Source organism: Heterocephalus glaber, unplaced genomic scaffold (assembly GCF_053883595.1).
Source record: "Heterocephalus glaber isolate CG9 unplaced genomic scaffold, H.glaber_assembly_v1.0 deba00001806, whole genome shotgun sequence".
NCBI classification, from domain to species: Eukaryota; Metazoa; Chordata; class Mammalia; order Rodentia; family Bathyergidae; genus Heterocephalus; species Heterocephalus glaber.
This window is the reverse complement of record NW_028258481.1, coordinates 2895437-2918132: the sequence shown is the minus strand read 5'-3', so window position 1 is coordinate 2918132 and position 22696 is coordinate 2895437. Positions and strand designations below refer to the sequence as shown.

Below are 22696 nucleotides of genomic sequence, written 5' to 3'. Positions count from 1 at the left end.
TGTTCCAAATGAATTTTTGGATTGTTTTCTCAAGGTCCAAGAAGTATGCTGCTGGGATTTCAATTGAGATTGCATTGAATCTACATAGCAGTTTTGAAAGTATGGACATTTTCACTATGTTAATCCTTCCTACCCAGGAGCAGGGGACGTCTTTACATTTTCCGATATCATCTTCAATCTCTCTTTTCAGAGTGCTATAGTTTTCAGAGAAGAGATCCTTGATTTCTTTTGATAGGTTGATTCCTAGGTATTTCAGTTTTTTGGATGCTATTGTAAAAGGAATTGTTTGACCTATTTCTCTCTCAGTGAGTCTTTTGTTCATGTAGAAGAAAGCTATTGATTTTTGTTTTGACCTTGTATCCAGCTACTTTATTGAATTTGGTTATTAAGTCTAGAAGACATTTGGTGGAGTTCTTGTGGTATTCTATATAGAGCATCATGCCACTTGCAAATAGTGACAATTTGATTTCTTCATTTCCTATCTTTCTTCCATTTATTTCTTTCTCTTGTCTAATTGTCATGGCTAATGTTTCCAAAAATATATTGAACAAGAATGGTGATAGTGGACATCCTTGTCTTATTCCTGAATTTAGTGTGAAGAATTTCAGTTTTTGACCATGTAGTATTCTATTGGCTGTTGGATTTGCATAGATGGCTTTTATCAGATTGAGGTAGATACCATCTATTCCAATTTTGTATATGGGTTTTTTCATAAATGCATGTTGGGTTTTGTCAAATACTTTTTCTGCATCTATGGAGATAATCATATGGTTTTTGTCCTTGGTTCTATTGATATAGTGTATTACATTGATTGATTTGCATATGTTGAACCATCCCTGCATCCCTGGAGTGAATCCCACTTGGTCAGGGTGTATGATCTTCTTGATGATCTTCTGCATTGTATTTGCCAGTATCTTACTATGGATTTTTGCTTCTATATTCCTTAGTAAGATAGACCTATAGTTCTCTTTTTCAGTTGGGTCTTTCTCTGCTTTGGTGATCAAGGTGATGCTTGGTTCCAGGAATGAATTTGGGAATATTGCTTCCCTTTCAATTTCATTGAAGAGTTTAAACAATAGTGGCAGTGGTTCCTCTGTAAATGTCTTGTAGAATTCAACAGTGAAGCCATCAGGACCCAAGCTTTTCTTAGTTGGTAAGTTTTTAATTATGTTTTCAATTTCATTGATTCATGTTGGGTTGTTTAGAATCTTTAGGTCTTCTTCGTTCAACTTTGGTAATTCATAAGGATCTAGGAATCTGTCCATTTCTTCAGTGTTTTCCATGTTATTGGTATATAGTTACTCAAAGTAGGTATTGATGATCATCTGGATTTCTGCTGGGTCTGTTGTAATTTCACCTTTTTCATTTTTAATTGCATGGATTTGGGCCTTTTCTTTCCTTTTTCTCATAAGGTTGGCTAAGGGTTTGTCCATTTTGTTTATTCTTTCGAAGAATCAACTCTTGGCTTCATTGATTATTTTTGTATCATTCTCTTAGTCTCCATTGAATTCATTTCTGCTCTGATTTTTATAATTTCCTCCCTTGTATGAGCTTTGGGGTTGTCTTGCTCTTCTTTTTCTAGAAGCTTGAGGTTCAGCATCAGGTTGTTTAATTGAGCTCGCTCTGTTTTCCTAATATGAGTATTCACTGCTATGAATTTCCCTTGTAAGACTTCTTTTATTATGTCCCATAGATTCTGAGTTGTAGTGTCATTCTCATTTAATTGAAGGAACTGTCTAATTTCTTCTTTAATTTCCTCTGTGACTCATTGGTTATTCAGAAGTGTGTTGTTCAATTCCCATATGTTTATGAAATTCTTGCAGTTTCTTTTGTGATTGATCTCCAATTCCATCGTACTATGGTCTGGTAATATACAGGGCATAACTTCAGTTCCTTTGCACTTATTTAAACATGTTCTATGAGCAAGTTTGTGGTCTGTTTTGGTGAATGACCCATGTGCAGGTGAAAATAATGTGTTTTCTGATTTTATGGGGTGGAACACTCTGAAAACGTCTGCTAAGTTAATTTGTTCAAGAGTTTGACTGAGTTCTAGTATTTCATTACTGGTTTTTTGTCTAATTGGTCTATCTATTTGTGACATTGCGGTATTGAGATCCCCCACTACAATTGTATTAGTGCATATATGACTTTTCATGTCCCTTAGTATTTGTTTTATATGGTTGGGTCCACTAGTGTTTGGTGCATATATATTTATGATTGTCATCTCTTCCTGTTGGATTATTCCCTTTACAAGGATGTAGTGTCCTTCTTTGTCTCTCTTGATCAGTGTTTGTTTGAAATTCACTTGATGTGAAAAGAGAATAACTACTCCTGCTTTTTTTCATGGATTCCCGTTGCATGGAGTATTGTTTTCCATCCTTTAACTTTCGATCTATGAGTTTCTTTTTGAATTAAGTGTGTTTCTTGTATGCAGCATATTGTTGGATTTTGCTCCTTGACTCACTCTGTCGATCTGTTTCTTTTCATTGGTGAATTGAGACCATTAACATGGATGGTTATAACTGATACATATTGACTTATCATTGTCATGACTTCTTTTTGTTGGATTCTCCTTCTTTGCATGTAATTTCTTGTCATGCCCAATGGATTCATTATGCTTTGCTTCCTGGGGTTGTGATCCTCATTGTCTGTTTCTGGGATATTATCTAATTTTTTTTGGAGTGCTGGTTTGGTATTCATGAATTCCCTAAAGTGTTCTTTGTCATGAAAGTATCTTATTTCTCCATCAATTTTGAAAGATAGATTTGCAGGGTACATCAATCTGGGTTGCAGGCTGTTTTCCTGTAGGGCTTGGAATACAGCCCTCCAAGGTCTTCTTGCCTTGAGTGTTTGCATTGAGAAGTCTTCTGTGATTCTGATAGGCTTTCTTTATGTGATTTGTTTCTTTTCTCTAACTGCTTGTAGAACTTTGCTTTTCAGTTGTGTTTCTGGAATCTTAATAATTATATGTCTATGTGTACATTTTTTTTAATCAAGGCTAGTTGGAGTCCTATATGCCTCACTTATCTGTATGTCAAGTTCTTTTTCCCTGCTTAGGAAGTTTTCTGCCATCACTTCTGTGAACAGTTTTTTATGTCATCTACACTCTCTCCTGTTTCTTCATTGACTCCAATCAGTCTTATGTTATTCTTTGTATCATCTAACAGATGCTGGATTGATTTCTCATGGTCTCTTACAATTCTGAAGCAATTTTTCTTTTTCTGGTTACTAACTGCAATCTTATCTTCTATATCTGAAATTCTGTCCTCACATTGGCTCATTCTGCTGTGTAGAATTTCAATGGAGTTTTTAATATCCTGGAAATCTGTTTGTATCTATTTTATGAATTCCATTTGTTTCTTATGTTGGGATTCAATTGTGTTCCTCATCTCCTCTATTTTTAAAATCTGTGTCCACTCTATATTTATTGAGCATGTCTTGCACCATCTGCACAATCTCTGCTGTTATCTGAGAAATTATTTCTGATGGGGGGGTTGCTGTTGGCACCCACATGACTCACCTCCTCTGAGCTGGGAGAGGTGTAATGGTGGTCCAGAAATCCCTACCTCTGGGCTAGGAATGGTGGAATGGCAGCCTGGAATTCCCTACCTCTCGGCTGGGAGTGGTGGAATAGCAGCCCAGAAGCCTCTCCCTCTGGGCTGGGAGGGTTGGATCAGTGGCCCAGAAGCCCCTTGCTCTGGGCTGGGAGTGGTAGAATGGCAGCCCAGAAGCCCCTTGCTCTGGGCTGGGAGCACTGGACCAGCGGTCTGGAAGCCCCTACATCTGGGCTAAGAGTGGTGGAATGGCTGTTCAGAAGCCCCTACCTTTAGATAGGCTCTTTAATAAAAGGTGCTGGGAAAACTGGCTTTCCACATGCTGAATTTTAAAACTAACCCATATTTTTCATTGTGTACTAAACTGAAATCAAAATGGATCAGAGATCTAAATTTTAAAAGTGAAACACTATATCTGCTGGGAGAAAAAATAGGTAGAACTCTTGAAGACATAAGTGTAAGCAAAGACTTCATGAACAAAACCCCGATTACAAGGAAATATAAATAAACAACAACTGGGATTAGATCAAATTAAAGCTTTTGTACAACAATAGAAATCACTAGCAGAGAGATGAGACAACCCACAAAATAGTAAAAAATATTTATCAGCTATTTCTCAGACAAAGGACTAACATTTAGAATATATAAAGAATTAAAAAAAATCAAACCTCCCAAATTTAAAGACCCAATCCAAAAATGGGTGTCTCAAATGAATAGAAAATTCTTACATGAAGAATAGAAACAACAAACAAATACATGAAAAAATGCTCTACATCACTTGTCATTCTTGAAATGCACATTAAAACAAAACTTAGATTCCATCTCATTCCAGGAAGAATGGCCATCATCAAGAAATCAACGAATAGCAAATGCTGGTAAGGCTGTGGGAAAAAGAGTGCTTCTCAATTGCTGATAGGAGTTGAAATTGGTAAAACCAATTTAGAAATCAATATGGAGATTCCTTAAAAAAATAAAACTAAATATTCCACTTGACCCACCTGTTCTCCTTCTTGGTATCTTCCTAAAAGAGTAAAAAATATCATGCCACGGTAAAATATGCACACCCATGTTTATACCAGCAAAATTTGTAATTGCTAAATCTTGAAAACAACCCGTATGCCCATCAAAAGTTGAATGGATAAAGAAAATGTGATACTTACACATAATGGAGTAGTACTGTGCCATAAAGAAGGATAAACTTACATCATTTTTAGGTAAATTGATGCATTACCATTATTATTAAGTTTAAGGGATACCATATATTTATGTGAGCCTGAGTCCCGCAGAACACGCTGAGTTGGCCCCCTGAAGACAGGCAGGTCTGCACATGCCTTATGGAGGTCCTGAGTCATGTAGAGCACACCTAATCTGCCCACTGCAGACAGACAGGTCTGCGCACACCCTAACCAGGTCCCCAGTCACATGGAGCACACCGAGTCAGCCTGTTGCAGACAGCCAGGGACCCGGAGGACACTGGACCACCAGACCACGATACTGAGTCCCGCTGCTCCCAGCCCAGAGGTAGGGGCTTCTGAGCCACTGTCCCACTGCTCCTGGTCCAGAGGAAGGGGTTTCCCAGCCAATATCACTCCTACTGCTCCCAGCCCAGAGGAAAGGGCTTTTGGGCCACATTTTGTCCCACCACACCTGGCCCAGAGGAAGGGGCTTCTGAGCCACCATCCCACTGCCCCTGGACCAGAGGAAGGGGATTCCTGGCCAAAATCCATCCCGCTGCTCCCAGCCCACAGGAAAGGGCTTTTGGGCCACCATCCCTACCGCTGCTCCCAGCCCCTGTCCCAGCTCAGAGGAGGTAATCTGTGCAGGTGCCAACAGCCGCCCCCCCCCAAGTCGAAATGAGAAAACACATAAATAAGTCTCAAAATCAGACTTCCAGATCACCTACAGCAACCCCAAAGGGAAATGAGATGGAACACTCTGATACTCAACCAACTGGACCCACTGAACTGGCAACAAAAGGGGATCTAGAAAAAATGAAATCAGAAATAATTTCTCAGATAACAGGAGAAATTGTGCCCCTAGTGCAAGACATGATTAATAAATCTAGAGAGGAGCTCAGAAACATGATGGAATCCCAACATAGGAAACAAATGGAATCCATAAAACACATGCAAATAGATTTCCAGGACATGAAAAACTCCATTGAAAGTCGACACAGCATGATGAGCCAATGTGAGGACAGAATTTCAGATACAGAAGATAAGATTGCAATTAGTGACCAGGAAAAAAAATTGCTTCAAAATTATAAGGGAACATGAGAAATCAATCCAGCAGCTGCTAGATGATGCAAAGAAGAATAACATAAGACTGATTGGGCTCAATGAAGAAACAGGAGAGGGTGGAGATGACATAAAAAATCTCTTCACAGAAATAATGGCAGAAAACTTCCCAAGCAGGGCAAAGGAGTGTGACATACAGATAAGTGAGGCATATAGGACTCCAAATAGCCTTGATCAAAAAAAATCTACACATAGGCATATAATTGCTAAGATTCCAGAAACACAACAGAAGAACAAAGTTCTACAAGCAGTTAGAGAAAAGAAACAAATCACATACAAAGGAAAGCTCATCAGACTCACAGCAGACTTCTCAGCACAAACCCTCAAGGCAAGAAGAGCTTGGAGTGACATATTCCAAGCCCTAAAAGAAAACAGCCTCCAACCCAGATTGATGTACCCTGCAAATCTATCTTTCAAAATTGATGGAGAAATAAGATACTTTCATGACAAAGAGCACCTTAGGAACTTCCTGAATACCAAACCAGAACTCCAAAGAATTTAACACAATATCCTAGGAACAGACATTGAGGATCACAACTCCAGGAAGCAAAGCAGAATGAACCCATCTGGCACGACAAGAAATTAAATGTAAAGGGGGAGAACCCAACAAAAAGAAAAAGTCATGGCAATGACAAGTCAATGCATTTCAGTTATAACCATCAATGTTAATGGTCTCAACTCACCAATCAAAAGAAATAGACTGGCAGAATGGGTCAAGAAGCAAAATCCAACAATATGCTGCATACAAGAAACACACTTCATTCAAAAGGAAACTCATAGACTGAAAGTTAAAGGGTAGAAAACAATACTCCATGTGACAGGAACCCCCCAAACAAAGCAGGAGTGGCTATCCTCTTTGCAGATCAAGTAGATTTCAAACCAACACTGATTAAGAGAGACAAAGAAGGACACTACATCCTTGTAAAGGGAACAATCCAAGAGGAAGAGATGACAATCATAAATATCTATGCACCAAACACTAGTGTGCCCAACTATATAAAACAAATACTAATGGACATGAAAAGTCATATATGCACTAGTACAGTTGTAGTGGGGGACCTCAACACCTCACCGTCATAAATAGAGAGATCAACTAGACTAAAAAGAAGTAATGAAATACTAGAACTCAAAGGAACTCTTGAACAAATGAACTTAACAGATGTTTACAGAGTCTTCCACCCCACAAAATCAGAATACATATTCTTCTCAGGTGTACATGGGTCATTCTCCACAATTGACCACATACTCATACATAGAACATGTTTAAGTAAGTGCAAAGGAATTGAAGTTATCCCCTGTATATTATCAGATTATAGTGCAACGAAATTGGAGATCTATAGCAAAAGAAACTCAAAAAATTTCATAAACATGTGGAAATTGAACAACACACTTCCAAATAACCAATGGGTGACAGAGGAAATTAAAGAAGAAATCAGACAGTTCCTTCAATTAAATGACAATGACAATACCACATATCAGAATATATGGGACACAATGAAAGCACTCTTACTAGGGAAATTCATAGCAGTGAATACACATATCAGGAAAACAGAATGACCTCAATTGAACAACCTGATGCTGAACCTCAAGCTTCTAGTAAAAGAAGAGCAGGACAACATCAAAGCTCATAAAAGGGAGGAAATTATAAAGATCAGAGGAGAAATCAATGCAATGGTGACTAAGAGAACAATACAAAAAATCAATGAAGCCAACAGTTGGTTCTTCGAAAGAATCAACAAAATTGACAAATCCTTAGCCAATCTTGTCAGAAAAAGGAAAGAAAAGCCCCAGATCCATGCAATTAGGAATGTAAAGGGTGAAATTACAACAGACCCAGCAGAAATCCAGAGGATCATCAATACCTACTTCCAGAACCTATACGCCGGTAAGATGAAAAACACAGAAGAAATGGAAAGATTCCCAGATACATATGAATTACCAAAGTTGAACAAAGAAGACCTAAAAATTCTGAACAACCCAATATCAACCACTGAAATTGAAAACATAATTAAATACTTATCAACTAAGAAAAGCCCAGGCCCTGATGGCTTCACTGCTGAATTCTACAAGACATTTAGAGAGGAACTGCTGCCACTACTGTTTAAACTCTTCAATGAAAGATAGCCTCTTTAATAAATTTTGTTGGAAAAATTGGGCTTCAACTTGCCAAAGATTAAAACTAGACCTATGTCTCTCACCATGCACTAAACTAAAATCGAAATGGATTAAAGATCTAAATATTAAAATAGAAACTCTGAACCAGCTGGAACAGAGGTTAGGTAGAACCCTTGAAGACATCAGTGTATGAAAAGATTTTATGAACAAAACCTCAGTTGCCTGTGAACCAGCACAAACAATCAACAAATGGGATCTCTTCTTATTAAAAAGCTTCTGCACAGCAAGAGAAATCACCAGCAGTGTGAAGAGACAACCCACAATGTGGAAAAAATCTTCACCTGCTCTTCCTCAGACAAAGGTCTACTATCTACAATCTATAAAGAACCTAAAAAGATCAGACCTCCCAAATTTAAAGACCCAGTCCGAAAATGGGCATGTGAAATGAATAGACATTTCTCAGACAAAGAAGTAGAAATAGCAAATAAATACATGAAAAAATGTTCAACATCACTGGTCATTCGAGAGATGCAAATGAAAACAAAGCTGAGATTCCACTTCACTCCATAAAGAATGGCTGCTATCATGAAATCAACCAATAACAAATGCTGGTGGGGCTGTGGGGAAAGAGGAACCCTGCTCCATTGCTGGTGGGAGTGTAGACTGGTGCAAGCACTGTGGAAATCAGTATGAAGATACCTCAAAGAACTAGGACTGGAAGTCCCATTTGAAACCACTATTCCACGGCTGGTGATCTTCCCTAGATAATTAAAAGAATCATACCACAGTGATATATGTGTGGCCATGTACATAGCAGCACAGTTTTTGATAGCTAGAACTTCGAAACAGCCCAAATGCCCATCAACTGGAGACTGGATAAAGAAAATGTGGTTTTAAAAATAAAATGGAGTACTACTTAGCCATAAAAAATGAGAAATTAGAGACATTTATAGCTAAGTGGATGCACATTGAGGCGATACTCTTAAGTGAAATAAATAGGACACTCATGAATAAATTCCGAATAGTTTCTCTGGTGTGAGAAACTGAAAATGTAAATAAGGACTAAATGTGAAATAGGATGAAAAGGGGCAAAGGGGAAGGAAGTGGGAGGGGTAGGGGAAATTGTAGAAGGGAATGGGATTAATATGGGAAATTGCAAAAATACGAACACAATCTTTGTAAATAGGGAGGAATGGAGGGGTTGAAGGGAGGGCTGGGCAAGGGTGAAAAATAAGAACCAAGAGAGACTATGTTAAGGTGCAAATTTCCAATGATAGATGTCATTATATTGTATACCTAAAATGTACCAATGATTAGAATGAATAATCAATAATGCAAAATAGGAAGAAAATGTCCAAAGTGGTAGTGGTAGTGGGAGGTGCAGGGGAAAGGAAAGAAGAGAAAGGGGAAATGATGAGTAATGGAAAAAAATGGAAATAAAGTCTTTGTAAATAGGAAAGGTTGCAGGGGGTGAAGGGAGGGCTAGGAATAGGGAAAAAAATAAGAACAAAGATGCATTATGTAAAGGTACAATTCCCAATGAGAAATGTAATTGTGTTTTATACTAACAATGTACCAATAAAAGAATTTAATAATAAAAATAAATAAATAAATAAATAAGTAACTTTAAGTGAAATAAATTGGACAAAGAAGTTTAAGTGTCACATTGTTTCTCTTATATTAGAATGACATAGGGAAAAGGGAGTGTATTAGGCAAAAGAGGGTAGATATTGGGAAGTAGGAAGAAGATGTTCAAGTGGGAAGGGTAGCAAGGAAGGGGAGAAGGGGAGGGAAAGGGAAGGAAAAAGAATGGAAAGAAAACAATGGAAACAAAGCTTTTATAAATAAGCAAGAGAAGAAGGATTGAAAAGGGGAGGGGAATGGGAAAAATAGTTGAGATGTGATTTGTACCAATATAAATTCCCCATAATGAATGTGATCATTGTGTATGGCAATTGTGTACAAATAAAAAAATAAAGTAATAAAAGAGATATGGTGTGTGCATAGGCACAGAGCTCTGGAATCTAATCTGAGTCTGCAGTGATTGGGGCTACTTCTGTCTATTCTGCCCCTGAAAAGAGGAAATAATGAATGCATTTAATTAAAATGCTTAAAGTAGTGTTTAGAATATGGAATGGTTTATAAATTTTAGTTAATATACACACATTAAAATCATTAAATATTGCTTCAAACTTGTTAGAATGGCTATAATTGAAAGATAAATTATGCTAAGTCCAGCCAAGCATGTAGAGAAAAGGAAAGGAAACATCCTACACTGTTGGTGAGAATATAAATTACTTTAATCATTTTGGAAAATGGTACAATGAGTGGTTCCTCAGAAAACTAAAACTAGAACTACCTTATGGCCCACCAATCCTCCTACTGCACACACACACACACACACACACACACACACTCAAACACACACACAAATTGAGTATGTTGAAGGGGTATTTGCCCTTCTATGTTTATTTCAACTTTATTCACAAGACCCAAGACGTGGAAGCCATTGCTATGTCCATCAACAAATGAATGGATAAAGAAACGGAATCACATATACACAACTGAATAGTATACAGTCTGGAAGAAGAAGGGAATCCTGTCATTTGCAATAGCATGGATGAACCTAGAGTGTGTTCTGCTAGGTGAAACAGGTCAGGTACACAAACACAAGGGGGCTGATCTGTACCCTGGTTGTCATGAGCAGCTCCACTGTCTGGATGTCTGTGTGAATATCTCTATCAAACAGTGACTTCATTTCCTATGGATCATAGGGAAGATCTAGTTGTAGTTTTCTGAGGAAATGTTGCATAATTTCTAGTTATTGTACTAATTTATTCATTTCCCTGTCTTTTTTTAGTCTTTGTTTCTAAAGACAATGGCAAATCATAGCTTATTGCCCATTTTTCCTTAAAATTTACTCTAAAAACAAAAATCTTTGTTTATGCTTTGAAAATAAATAAAATTTCACTGCTTCCAAGAAGTACTTGGTTTTTGTGGTGGTTAATTTCATGCTTACTCAGACAGCCCACAGTACCCGGGCACTTGACAAAACACCGGTCTGGATGTGGCTGTGAAGGTGCCTTTTGGATGACATTAACATTTAGATCAGAAGACTCAGTTATGTTTTGTTGTATCTGTGGTGTTAAGAATGGGACCCTGGGGCCATGCACATCTAGGCAAGTGTTCACCACTGAGCACCACCCAAGCCAGAGCAGAGGACTCCAGGGAAAGTGGAGTGTGGTCTAAACCATGCATTTCACCTCCCAGTCAGTGGTCAGTCTTAGGAGAAACAAACAGTGATTCTCCAGGGAGGGGATTCTGTGGTCCACTTTTCACTCATCTGCTGCCTCACCTCCTCCCTGGTTCTCAACCTGTCCTGTGGGTTTCAGACTTGCCAGCCCCAAACTGGGACAGCTCTCTCTCTCTCTCTCTCTCCCTCTCTCTCTCTCTCTCTCTTCCTCCTATTTCCATTTCCTTGAAGAACTCTAATAGAGTCTTAATTATTAATTTCCAAAAAAGGTTACAAGTAATTGGCTTGCTTACATCAGTTGATTGGTTGCAGTGCTGGGGATTGAACCCAGGGCCTTGTGAGTGCCAGGTGAGAGCTCTGCCACTGAGCTATGCCCCCTGTCCTGTATTTGTCTTTTTTTATGATTCAAAAATCTTCAGATTATGTAGTTTTCATACTTCTTTCCTCAAACAAGATGGCCTATACTTATACGTTCAGTTCAAATTTTTGTCCTTTGATTGGCTTTAGGAGGTATATATGAAATTTGTTGTATTTTACTAAAAAATCCTTATTTTCTACTCAATAAATATGGACATTAAAACAAGATACAGAATTATGTGTTTAGTTTAACAGTTTATGTAGTTATACTCTAAATACTTCCCTTAAGTTTTTAAAGAAAAATAAACCCTTAGCCCAGTCTCGGTCAGTTTCCCATCACTGGGACAAAATACCTGACACCCACAATTTAAAGAAAGAGAGGTTTATTTGGGTTAGTGGTCTCAGTCCATGGTTGGTTTGCTCCAAGGAAGAAACAGCTTCACAGAGGGCCATGGTAGAGGGAAAGCTGCTCATGTCAAGGTGTCCAAGAAGCAAGACAGAGGAGAAGAGAATATACCTTTCCAGGTGATGTTTCCACTGACCACTTTCTGATCAGGTGCACCTCTGAATGCTTTTTGGGGGACATTTTAGATATGAACTATAACATTCTGCCCCAAAAGTCTCTTGTATATCTCATTATGCGAAATACACTTAGTCCGTCTCTAAGAGATGCCAAAGTCTTAACAGTTCCAACATTGCTGAAAAGTTCAAGTCAAAATTCTTCTTTGAGACTCAAGGCAAACTCTTAGCTGTGAACTCTTGTAAAAAATCAGTAAGAATCTTAAACACTGGTGACATTTAATGGCACAGGGTAAATATTCCCATACCAAAAAGGAGAAATAGGGAGGTAAAAATGAATCAGAACAAAGCAAGCCTGAAAGCCAACAGGACAAACATTAAATCCTATAGCTCCATGTCCAGTACCTAGTACACAAGTAGTGAGATGTGAGCTCCAAAGGACGTGGGCGGCCCTGTCTCTTGGGGTGACTACACTCACTCCTGAGGTTTTCCTTGGCAGAGTTTATTTTGGCTCATGATTTCAGCCCTTGGTTGGTGGCTGCTTCAAGGCAGAAACATCATGGCAGATGGGGAAGAGCAGAGGAAAAGCTGCTCACACACATCTTGAAGGCCAGAAAGCAGAGAGTGAAGGAATGATTGGGGAGAGATATGTACCCTTCCAAGTCATGCCCCCAGTGACCCACATCCAACCAGGCTCCACCTCTAAATGTGGGTCTTTCAGGGGTGTCTTAATTTCTTTTCTCGTTGGTAAGACAAAATATCCAAGATTCACAAGTTAAAAAAGGAAAAGTTTATTTTAGCTCATACTTTGTAGAAGTTTCAGTCCATAGTCAGCTGGCTCCAAGGTAGGGTGGCAGGAAAGAGGGGCATCACAAAGGAGAAACAGTCCATTCAGGGCAGGCAGGATGTAGCAAGCACCAGGCACCAAGCAGCACCAGCAGCAACAGCAGCAGAAGTGAGCCTGCCTCCCATCTTTCCCTTCGTATCCCACCCAGGCTATGAGCCTATTGGTTGGTGTCACCTACACCCAGAATGGGTCTTCCATTGTCCACACCCAGAACTATGCTACGCCAATTTAGTTGTCACACACACTTAGTCCCACTGTCACACACCCTAGATCCAGTCAGCTCTGCAAAGACCCACCTATGGGTGCATGGGGCTTTGGGAAACATCTAGATATAAGGCATAACAGGTGGACATTTTGATCTAAACTGTAGCCGTCTTTTCCCACCCTAAAGGCTTTTGTGTTGATAATCTCCTCAAGATCCTTCACCAAACACAACAGCAGTCTGCATGTGGTCCAGAGAGAATTTCAGCTAAGATGTATGGTGATTTTATTCCACATAACTTCATTGCCTTTTTCTTTATTGTCTCTTATTCATATCATGCACTTACCTTGATAATTTCTAATTTGATGATGATAATGGTAAGTGTGCTAATCTTGGTGATGATGATGACATTGTCAATAGGGATTAAGTCTTTCTTCATATGTGGAGACCCATATTCCTCCTCCTCATCATCTTCCTCCTTTTCCTCCTTCTCTTTAGCTCCTCCTCATCTTTGCTCCTCTTTCTCCTCCTCCTTACCCTACTCCTCCTCCTCTTCTTCTTTTTTTACTGGTGCAAATGTAATCACAGTTTTGGGTCTTGAATTAATGAAACCATGAACAACAGGAGTGAGAATGGGAGTGTGTATGTTATCACACAATTGGAACAAGGATGAGCCACTTTTCAGGCAAGCCACTTTTCAGGAAAGCCACTTTTTCTAAAGGGTTATTTGAAAGTTAATGAATTTGTGTGCACTGTGCTTGTCAGTTGTGCTTGGTCATGCATGGCCCTTGTAAAGCCTGTGGATCATTTTCCCCTTGTCTATTTATAGTTTTGACATGTTTATTATGGTGTCTGTCTCCTATGGCAGTGGTGCCTCTCAATCTGTGTGAATTTATCTCCTTGAAGTCTGGGAGTTTCCGTCCCTGTTGTAGCAGTATGGCCCATACTGCTACTGTTGTAGCAGTAACAGCCACAGTCTGTGAAGAAAACTGGACATCTTTTCTGAGGAGATAAACAACCTCAGAGAATACATAAGTTAGGCAACACTCCCAAAACAATATCAGTATTGTTGTTTCATTACTATCTACAAACTATACCTTTACCATATTTAAAAGTCCATATATGCAGGAACTTTTGATGAATATCAGTTCTAGTGCATGGGTATTCACTCACTTATGTTCATGTGTAGCACACTGGACACAATTTCTAATGTGTATTGGGTATTTCTAATGTGTTGGGTTTTAGGGCACTATGTGCTATGCTGTGTTCTTTCCCAACTCTCAGCCCTTTAATTCTCAAGGCAGCATTATGAGTCTAGTTTCAGCACCTGCCTTGCAGGTAGACAGAGGGCTGCCCAGGGGTGGAGTGGGGATGCTTGGTCATGAAGTGAGGGGCCAGGCCTGCAGCAAGCATGGCCTGTGCTGAGGACGAGGGTCAGTCTGTCAATACTGCTTCTTCTTCCATTGAAAGGAGAGCGTGTTTAGTCCTGATGTGTGTCCCAGCAGGAGGCTGCTCTGGCTTAGCAGGAAGGGAGCTTGTGACTTCACTTCAGTGGAGGAAAACATAGTAATACCCGTAAAAATTCTAAGTTTGAATAAAATAGAATAGAGGCAGATGTCTTGCTCTGTTAGATGACAAGATGTGTTCTATATCCAGAGTTATTGTAGGTGCATTACACATGGACATGAGTGAGCAAATTTCCATGTGATAGAACTGATATTCCTCAGAAATTTATGTGTCAATGAAATTGTGGTTATGGCAAAGGTATAGTTTCTGGGTAGTAGTGAAACTACAAACAGTTATACTGTTCTGGGGCTAACATATAAGTATTTGGGAAATATTGTATAACAGGCTGTGTCTCCTTTTTTCTCTATTTTCCTGCCTCTCATGCTCTCCCTCTCCCCCAAACACACACACACAAACGTGCACACACAAACACACACACACACAAACATGCACACATGAGAAAGAATAGATTGAAAACCTAAGCCTAAGGTAGAAAACCATAAAACAGCAGGCTAAGAAATCTCAGGCACAGGAGACTATGTATTTTATGCATAACTTCACAAATGTACAAGGCATGATCAAAATATAGAGCAATGATTTACATCAAAGTTTATTACAGTAAATACACATTGCCATGATCTTTTCAAACTCCCCACTCACACTGAAAACCCTTATCACTCTTGCTGCTTTCTGAAGCAGTCCTGAAAGTCCTCTTTCTTCAGTGTCTTTATCAGGTTTGGGCAAGAATACAGTGAATAGTTGGCCGGGGATTTAGCTCAGTGGTTCCGCCGCCTGTCTTGCAAGTGCAAGGTCCCAAGTTTGATCCCCAGTACCAAAAAAAATACAGTGAATTCCAGAGCCCGGTGCCAAGGCAGCTCCCACCATGCTGTGTCCTCGTCTACCTTATTCATCAGATCTGGCACTGTGTGGTTTCTGGTTCTTTCCCAAAGTCAAAATGACCATGAAAGCTAAATGTTATGAATGGATTCAGGACATGGAGGCAGCTATGAAAGTGCAGCAAAGGATACAAAAGAGGACATCCGCAGCTGCTTCTGAAAGTGGCAGGAATGATGGGATAAGTGTGTTCAAGGCAAGGGGGAGGATTTTGAGAGGGTCAATAGCAATTTGTCTTTTACTATAATAAATATTTAAATCTAACCATTCATCATACATTTAAACCACACCCTGCTAAGCCATTTCATGAACTGCTCCTGCCCCTAAATGACCTGAAAACATAAAACTCAGCTTCTTCCAGGTGTGACCTCCTCACCTGGAGTGTGGGGCCTGAGACGCTGCTTCCTATGTCTGGTCTCTCCTGTTCAAGTGTGCAGGTATCCTCTTCTCAGCTCCACCCTGGTGGCTCCTGGCCTGGGGCCAGGGAGTTCCTCCCTCTTCTGTCCCACTCTGTCCAAGACATTGAGTGCACCCTGCTGACAGCTGTCACCAATCCTGTCTGTGTCCAGAGGGGACCTACATACCCCTCTGCTCTAGGACCCCACCACAGACCACACACACCATCTGCTTGCTGTGGGCCTCATTGGTGGAGACTCCCCAGGATCAGTCTCCATCTAGGCCCATTGCTTGCTCCATACACTGTCTGTGTGGTCTTGACCAGGGTCCACCATGCCCAGACGTGTGCTCCACATTTATCAGTGATGACACCAGCAGCACCACCTTCCCATTTGTGTGCTCTGTGCCCCTCTGTATGGACCAACAGCACTGCAGTTGGCTGTGACTGGGTCCAGAGAATAGGAGCACACAGCAAGAGACAGTAAGAGTGCCTAGAGCCACCAAGTCTGTGGCCCCTATCTTCCATCCTGGGATTGCTGCAGCTGGCATGGCTGCCTCTGAAGATCGCAGTCCTGTTGGCATCTCTGCCTGCACAGCCCTTCCATTTCTCACTTCTCCTCCCCTCCTTGCCCTGGGGTCCTGAATGTCCTGCTGGTTTGGGCAGAGTCCTGCAGTAATCCTTTCATCCTCTCTGGCTTTAATTCCAGTTTTCATAACTTGGTAGATTCCCTAAACCTGCCTATGTCTTTGGAATTTTTCTCTTGACTAAACTATTCAAATGGCACACTTTGATGTCAACATCTTCTCGGGATCCTAATTATTTCAGTGACCCCACAGTTGATGGCAAAGATCAGCCTGGCTCTCCCCAAATCCAGACCCGTTTCTGCTGGGCTCATCACGTCCTCTATGTGGAACAGCAGCAGGCAGTGGGCTGTGCTGTCCATCTCCTCACGAGCTAAGGGGAGCATCAGAGGCCCTGTGCTGCCAGCAGAGATGGGAGAAAACTCTGTGCTCCAGGGCAGAGACTCAGTGCTGTGTGGGTGTTGAGGGTGATATGGGGAAACAGGATTGGGTCAGAGAAGTATGGAGGTGTGGTGCAGAGGTGGGATCTGGTTGTGGTTCAGGTGCTGAGGTGAGAAGGCTTGAGACTTCCTCCTTCTGAAGGCAGGTTCTGAGGTGGTGGCTGCTCCACATCCAGCTTCCCCCTCCCCTGATGACCTGGGGAACATATCTAAGACAGAGGAAGTGGCTACAACACCTGTGCCAATGTTTAACATTCTGAGGGTCATGGTAAGAAAACAATTCAATGAGACAAAGACACCGATGCACATTCCAGATGGAAAAATAAGCTGAAAACACAGCTCAAATGCACACATACCATGGCAAATCAGGGCCTCCACCAGCTGGAAGTTTCCGCATTGCTTTCGTGTCATTCTAGAGACCAAGTCAGTGGAGACCTTAGGATTTTCACGGGGAAAAAATTCAGCAAGTGCATAGTCCTTTGAGCCTGGCATGAGCCTCTGGCAGCCGACACTGCTACGTGGGCCTCATTTTCCTCAGCTGCAAAATGGGGCCATGACAGTGTCTTAACTCATGCCCTACTGTGACAATGTGTGAGCAGATTTGGATGAACTGCCCCAAAATATGCCTGGCGAAACCAAGCAGTCTGTATGTGCAAATGTCATTGATATTAGTAAAGGAGATAAAATTGTGCCCACTTCTCATTAACCCCACACATGAATAAGCAAATATATGGGAATTGGGATGAGGAGGATGTGTGAATGGATCAACATTTTGCCTGAACTTAGATCAGTACTTGATTTTGTCAGCTTTTAGAGCTGTTCTTATTTTACCTCCACTACACACATCTGGGAGATTGGTTTTCATGTTCTACACACCTGTAGAAGCTTTAAAACCATCAGAAATGCACATTGCTAAGGAGGAGATTCACAGTTTCTAGGCTGAGCTCTTATTGGCCCTGACATGGTATTTGCAGTTTTATCCAAATCCAAGTCTCCCAATATCTGCTGGTATTGACCAAAAAATCCCTCTGTGAGCCAGTGTGACACTTAGGAATGTGTTTGATCAGAAAAGCAGAAGTGTTTTCAGAGTGCAGGACTTTGGCTGGGGAAGGTCGCCTGAAGAATAACCAGGCAGGATATCACAAGTAGATGATTCCACATACTGTGCTCAAAAATGAGCACCAACACCACTTTCTGTCTGACCAGAATTTCTCATCTTTACACGCTCAACATCCTCAACATTGTCAGACTGCTTTGAGCTTTAAATCAGCACAGCCAGTGACAGCCCATGAACTTGATTTATCTCTCTCAGGATGGTACTGTGTGCTGAAATAGATTTCCTTCAGTGAGGGCCAGTGGGTGTGTAAGTATAACAGAAGGGCAAGTCAAGCTAAGAGTGCATAGTTAGACACCTCCTCACATGTCCTGGAAACAGGTCCAGAGCTGCCCTGGAACATCTAAGCCATCACGGCGGAGCTGCTGATAAGCCAGTGCAGCACTCAACTCTGAGCCCTCTCACCACTGATGATGCAGCTTGGCTCCACTCCCAGGACATGTGGATCTCCAGGAGGATGTCTTTGACCAAAACTGGTCTGACACCTAATGCATGGGGTTCTCCCAGTAGCGACTGTGTCTCCTGGAAGTTGGGCCCTTTCTGTCATCATTACATGGAGCTCCTTTCAGACCCCACAGGTTCCAGGGCTGCCCAATACCCTCCCTCAGAGGGAAGCCCAGGCCAGTAGCTGCTTGTCACCAGCATGGGCTTTCAGGCTGGGCATGTGCAGGAAAGTCCGCAGGGCGCAGGAAGATACTTTCTGGGGTTCAGGGACTTGTTATGCATAAGAAGAGACTCCATCCCCGCCCTCAGGCAGGTACAGGCTTTCAGGAGTTCTGTAGGCAAACTGGGACCAAATACGTATTTCCTACTACACCCAAGGTGGTTGAGTAAAATGTACCCACATCCATGGACAGATGTGGATTTAAATCTCAGTCCAGGGCTGACTGCTCCTGCAGTTACCTGATCTGTACAGAGTTGTGAATGTGAATCTCTTAGACTCACTGTGCACATTGGAGAAATATAAAATACTTCCCACAGCTCAGGCACATTGCATGGCAGAGATTTTTATGAACAATTAAGAAAGTCATATAAAATTAATGTATATATATATATGTGTATATATATCTCCCACAGAAATGACAGTATTTACAAGATGACAGTAACCTATATTTGATGGATATAGCAATAAAAACAATTTAGCAAGGTTTGTAAAATTAATGAGAAGTGAAAACAAAGTGTATTCTCTGCACTTTGGCCTGACATAGTGCATGCACACAGCTGGACACCAACATGGCCCTGCTGGGGTCCTGAGATCCGGAGTCACTGCTGGTGTCCAGCCTCACTTGTCCCCTCAGGAGTGGCCAGCATCTCTACTATTCTCTAGCCCCATGTCCCAAGGCACCACAGGGCCCTAGCACCAGGTGGCCCAGCGCCCCCTGCAAGTCCTGTTCCTCAGGATGAGGATGTTCAGTGCGGGTATGACCACCATGTATAAGAGTGCCATGAACTTTCCCTGCTCATGGGAGCCACTCTTGGCTGGCTGCAGGTACATGAAGATGATGCTCCCATAGAACAGGGACACCAAGACCATGTGGGATGAGCAGGACGAGCTCATGCTCAGCATGGCCCTGGTGATGTGGCCATAGGACAGGAGGATCAGCCCCGGGGGCAATGCCACAAAGACAAAGCTGGCCAGGTACATCTCCAGCTCCTTCAGGCTGTGTCCACATAGGCCAGCTGAATGATGAAGGGCATCTCACAGAAGAAGTGGTCGATGAGGTTGTTCCCACACAGGAGCAGCAGCATGGTGAGCATGGAGTCCACCAGGCTAGTGCTGAGACCGCTGAGCCAGGAAGCACAGGCTAGGCTCACTCAGAGCCTTGGGTGCATGAGGACCGCATAGTGCAGTGGTCTGCAGACCGCAGAGTAGTGGTTATATGACATGACCGCCAGGAGGATGCACTTGGTGGCATCCAGCCAGTGTGAGATGTATAACTGCCCCCACCCCCCGAGCTGATTGATGTCTTTACTAAGTCCACAGAGGTTGACCAGGATCTGGTGATGATGCTCCCGGTGAAGCTCACATCCAAGAAAGAGAGGTTGGCCAGGAAGAAGTACATAGGTGTGTGCAGACGCAAGTCCATGCAGGAGTCCAGCAAGATGACTGCATTGCCCATGAGGGACACCCCGTAGAACCTTACCAGGACCACAATGAGGACGGGTTCCAGTGCTGGCCTGGTTGAGAAGGCCAGGAGCACAAACATGCCATGAGAGCTCCTGTTGGTGATGTCCATCATGGCCCCAGCCAGCCAGGTAGGGAGCAGGGGCCACCTTGGGGCACAGGGCATGGACATGAGGGATCACATTGGCCAGTGACTTGGAAACATGTTCACAGCAGTGCTCTTCAAGAGTGTGCTGCCTTCCCGATGGCCAGTTGGAGACATGACTGAGGCCATGGGGACAGCCCTGCCTGGGGAAAGAGGGAGAAGCATAGTGCATGACTCAGCACAGGGTTGGAATTGCAATCTTACTCCTAACAGCAATGTCTGTCTTCACTTAGTAATTGCCAGAGAGGGGCTCATGGGATCAACCACTGCATGGGCAGTGAAGTGTTGTCCACTTAAGTCCCACAGTCACCAGGGAATTTCTGCTTTCTCGTTAAATGGATCCCAAATCCAGGACTTCCCACCATGTCTGTGTGACTGCACACTGTCTGCAGTCCACCAGGCCTGCCATCTGGATTTTGATGTACTGTGCTCATCCTGTCCATGTCCTCCCTCCATGCCCGACATATTCTCAGCAGGCAGTTGAGTGTCCAGTGACTCAGACCACGATCTTGTGGCTCTGCTGACCCACACCCCATCGTGTAGTGCTAAGCCACAGTGATATTGTCACCTGTCTGCAGAAGCCACATACACACACACACACTTCCTCTCCTCCTTCAGGTCATTTTCAAGCCACCTTCTAACTCAGCACAGAGTTATATGACATCACACCCAGCTTCCTTCCTTCCGTCTCCTGGGTCATTTTTAATAACCACCACCTTCCAGCACATTAGTATATGGTCCTGTCTCCCTTTGCTAGATTAAGGTTCAGGCCACAGTTTTGTCTTTGTTTTCTTTATTTTTGGGTCTGCAGCGCTGAGCCCAGGTCCTGGCAGGGGGAGATCGCACTGCCCATGGTCAGGATGTGCGGTCCTGGAGGTGTTGGTGCAATGCTCTGCAGTAATGGAGCTGGGGCTGGAGCAGCAGACACCTGGGGACAGCACTCAGCACCTCACACACATGTCCAGGGGGGACTTGTGGGACCTCAGATTCATGCAGAGGGCCCAGGACATCCTCTGCTTTTCTGCAGGTGGAGGAGAGCAAACCAAAGCTGAGCAGGGCCAGATATGAAGTCAGAGGCTGACAGATAAGAAACTGGGGAAGCTCAGCTTCACATGTTCCTGAAAACTTCCAGGGCCCATGCTTGAAAAACATTATTTATCAAGTCCTGTATCTCAGAAATAAGAATGAGTTCATGATATTTAGGGTTAACCCGACTTAGGGAACAGAGCAGCTGTTAACTTAATCCTAAAGCATTTCAGTAACTTAGCTGTCCCTGTAACACAAAACACGCATAACCCTCATGTACACACACCATGTTTAACATGCATTTAACGGTGTGTCTCACACATAAGTGGAATCCAGATGGCCTGATGTCACAGAAGCTAAGAGCGGATGGGGGCTGCTCCAGATGGGCATGGGCAGGCAGGTGGCACAGCATCAGAGCTGCTGTGTGATTTGGGGTCCATTCTGGCCCAGGCACAACAGGGGTGGACACTGACAACAGTGCGGTGCAGAAGGGAAGATTTGCTCATGAGAAGAAGTGGTAATGTCTGGGTATGGACACACTGATTGCCCCAAGTGGGTCCCTATCCAGTGTGCCGAAGAACCAAACATCACGCAGCACCTGATCTATGTGTGTAAATATTCTGTGTCAATAAAAATTTAAAATAAAACACTCCCTGATGCCTTCCATTGCACCTGTGTCAGAAAGGGCCAAGGGCTCCAGGCATAGCAGTCCTCTGACTGATCCTCCAGATTAGGGCACTGCCAAGACCCACAGAACATGGTGGCATCACAAGGAGCAGGGGACAGGAGGTGAGTGAGGGTGGCTGGGTGGGAGGGAGGCACCACATACGGTGGGTCACACAGAGGAAGGGACAGAGGAGACTGAGGTGACACCTGTGGGTGAGTCCCTTGTGGAGATGGGAACTGTGCTGACACCATGTGCAGAAGACACATGGGTGTCACAGCAGGTGAGGATGGGACATACTTCAGTGGGCTGTGGAGCATTGCTGAGCTGCACCCCAAATCCAGGTTCTGAGCCCAGAACCAACACCACACTAATGGATGATGGCTGTTCTGTCTCAGAGACTCACCTGAAGGGTTGCTCTTCAGCCTGTGACCCACGATGAACAGAAAAATGGCATGTGACAGTCAGGGAAAGGTCCACTGAGTAAACTGAGGTCACAGACATGGGCCAGTGGTGGAGGTGGCTGCTAAAAACCAAAGGCTGAGGAAGAGAAATGGGGTCGGTTAAGCAGCCCTCCACCTCCCGTGGAAGTAACCGAGAGTCTGTGACTACAGAACTCACGGAGAGCCACCCAGAGCCAGGGTGTCACTCACTGAGCAG

General features: G+C 42.7%; 1 pseudogene; it reads right to left on the bottom strand.

Moving 5' to 3' along the window:
- Positions 1-19392: 19392 nt before the first annotated feature.
- On the bottom strand, positions 19393-20316 carry LOC106008663 (olfactory receptor 2C3-like; annotated as a pseudogene).
- Positions 20317-22696: the final 2380 nt, after the last annotated feature.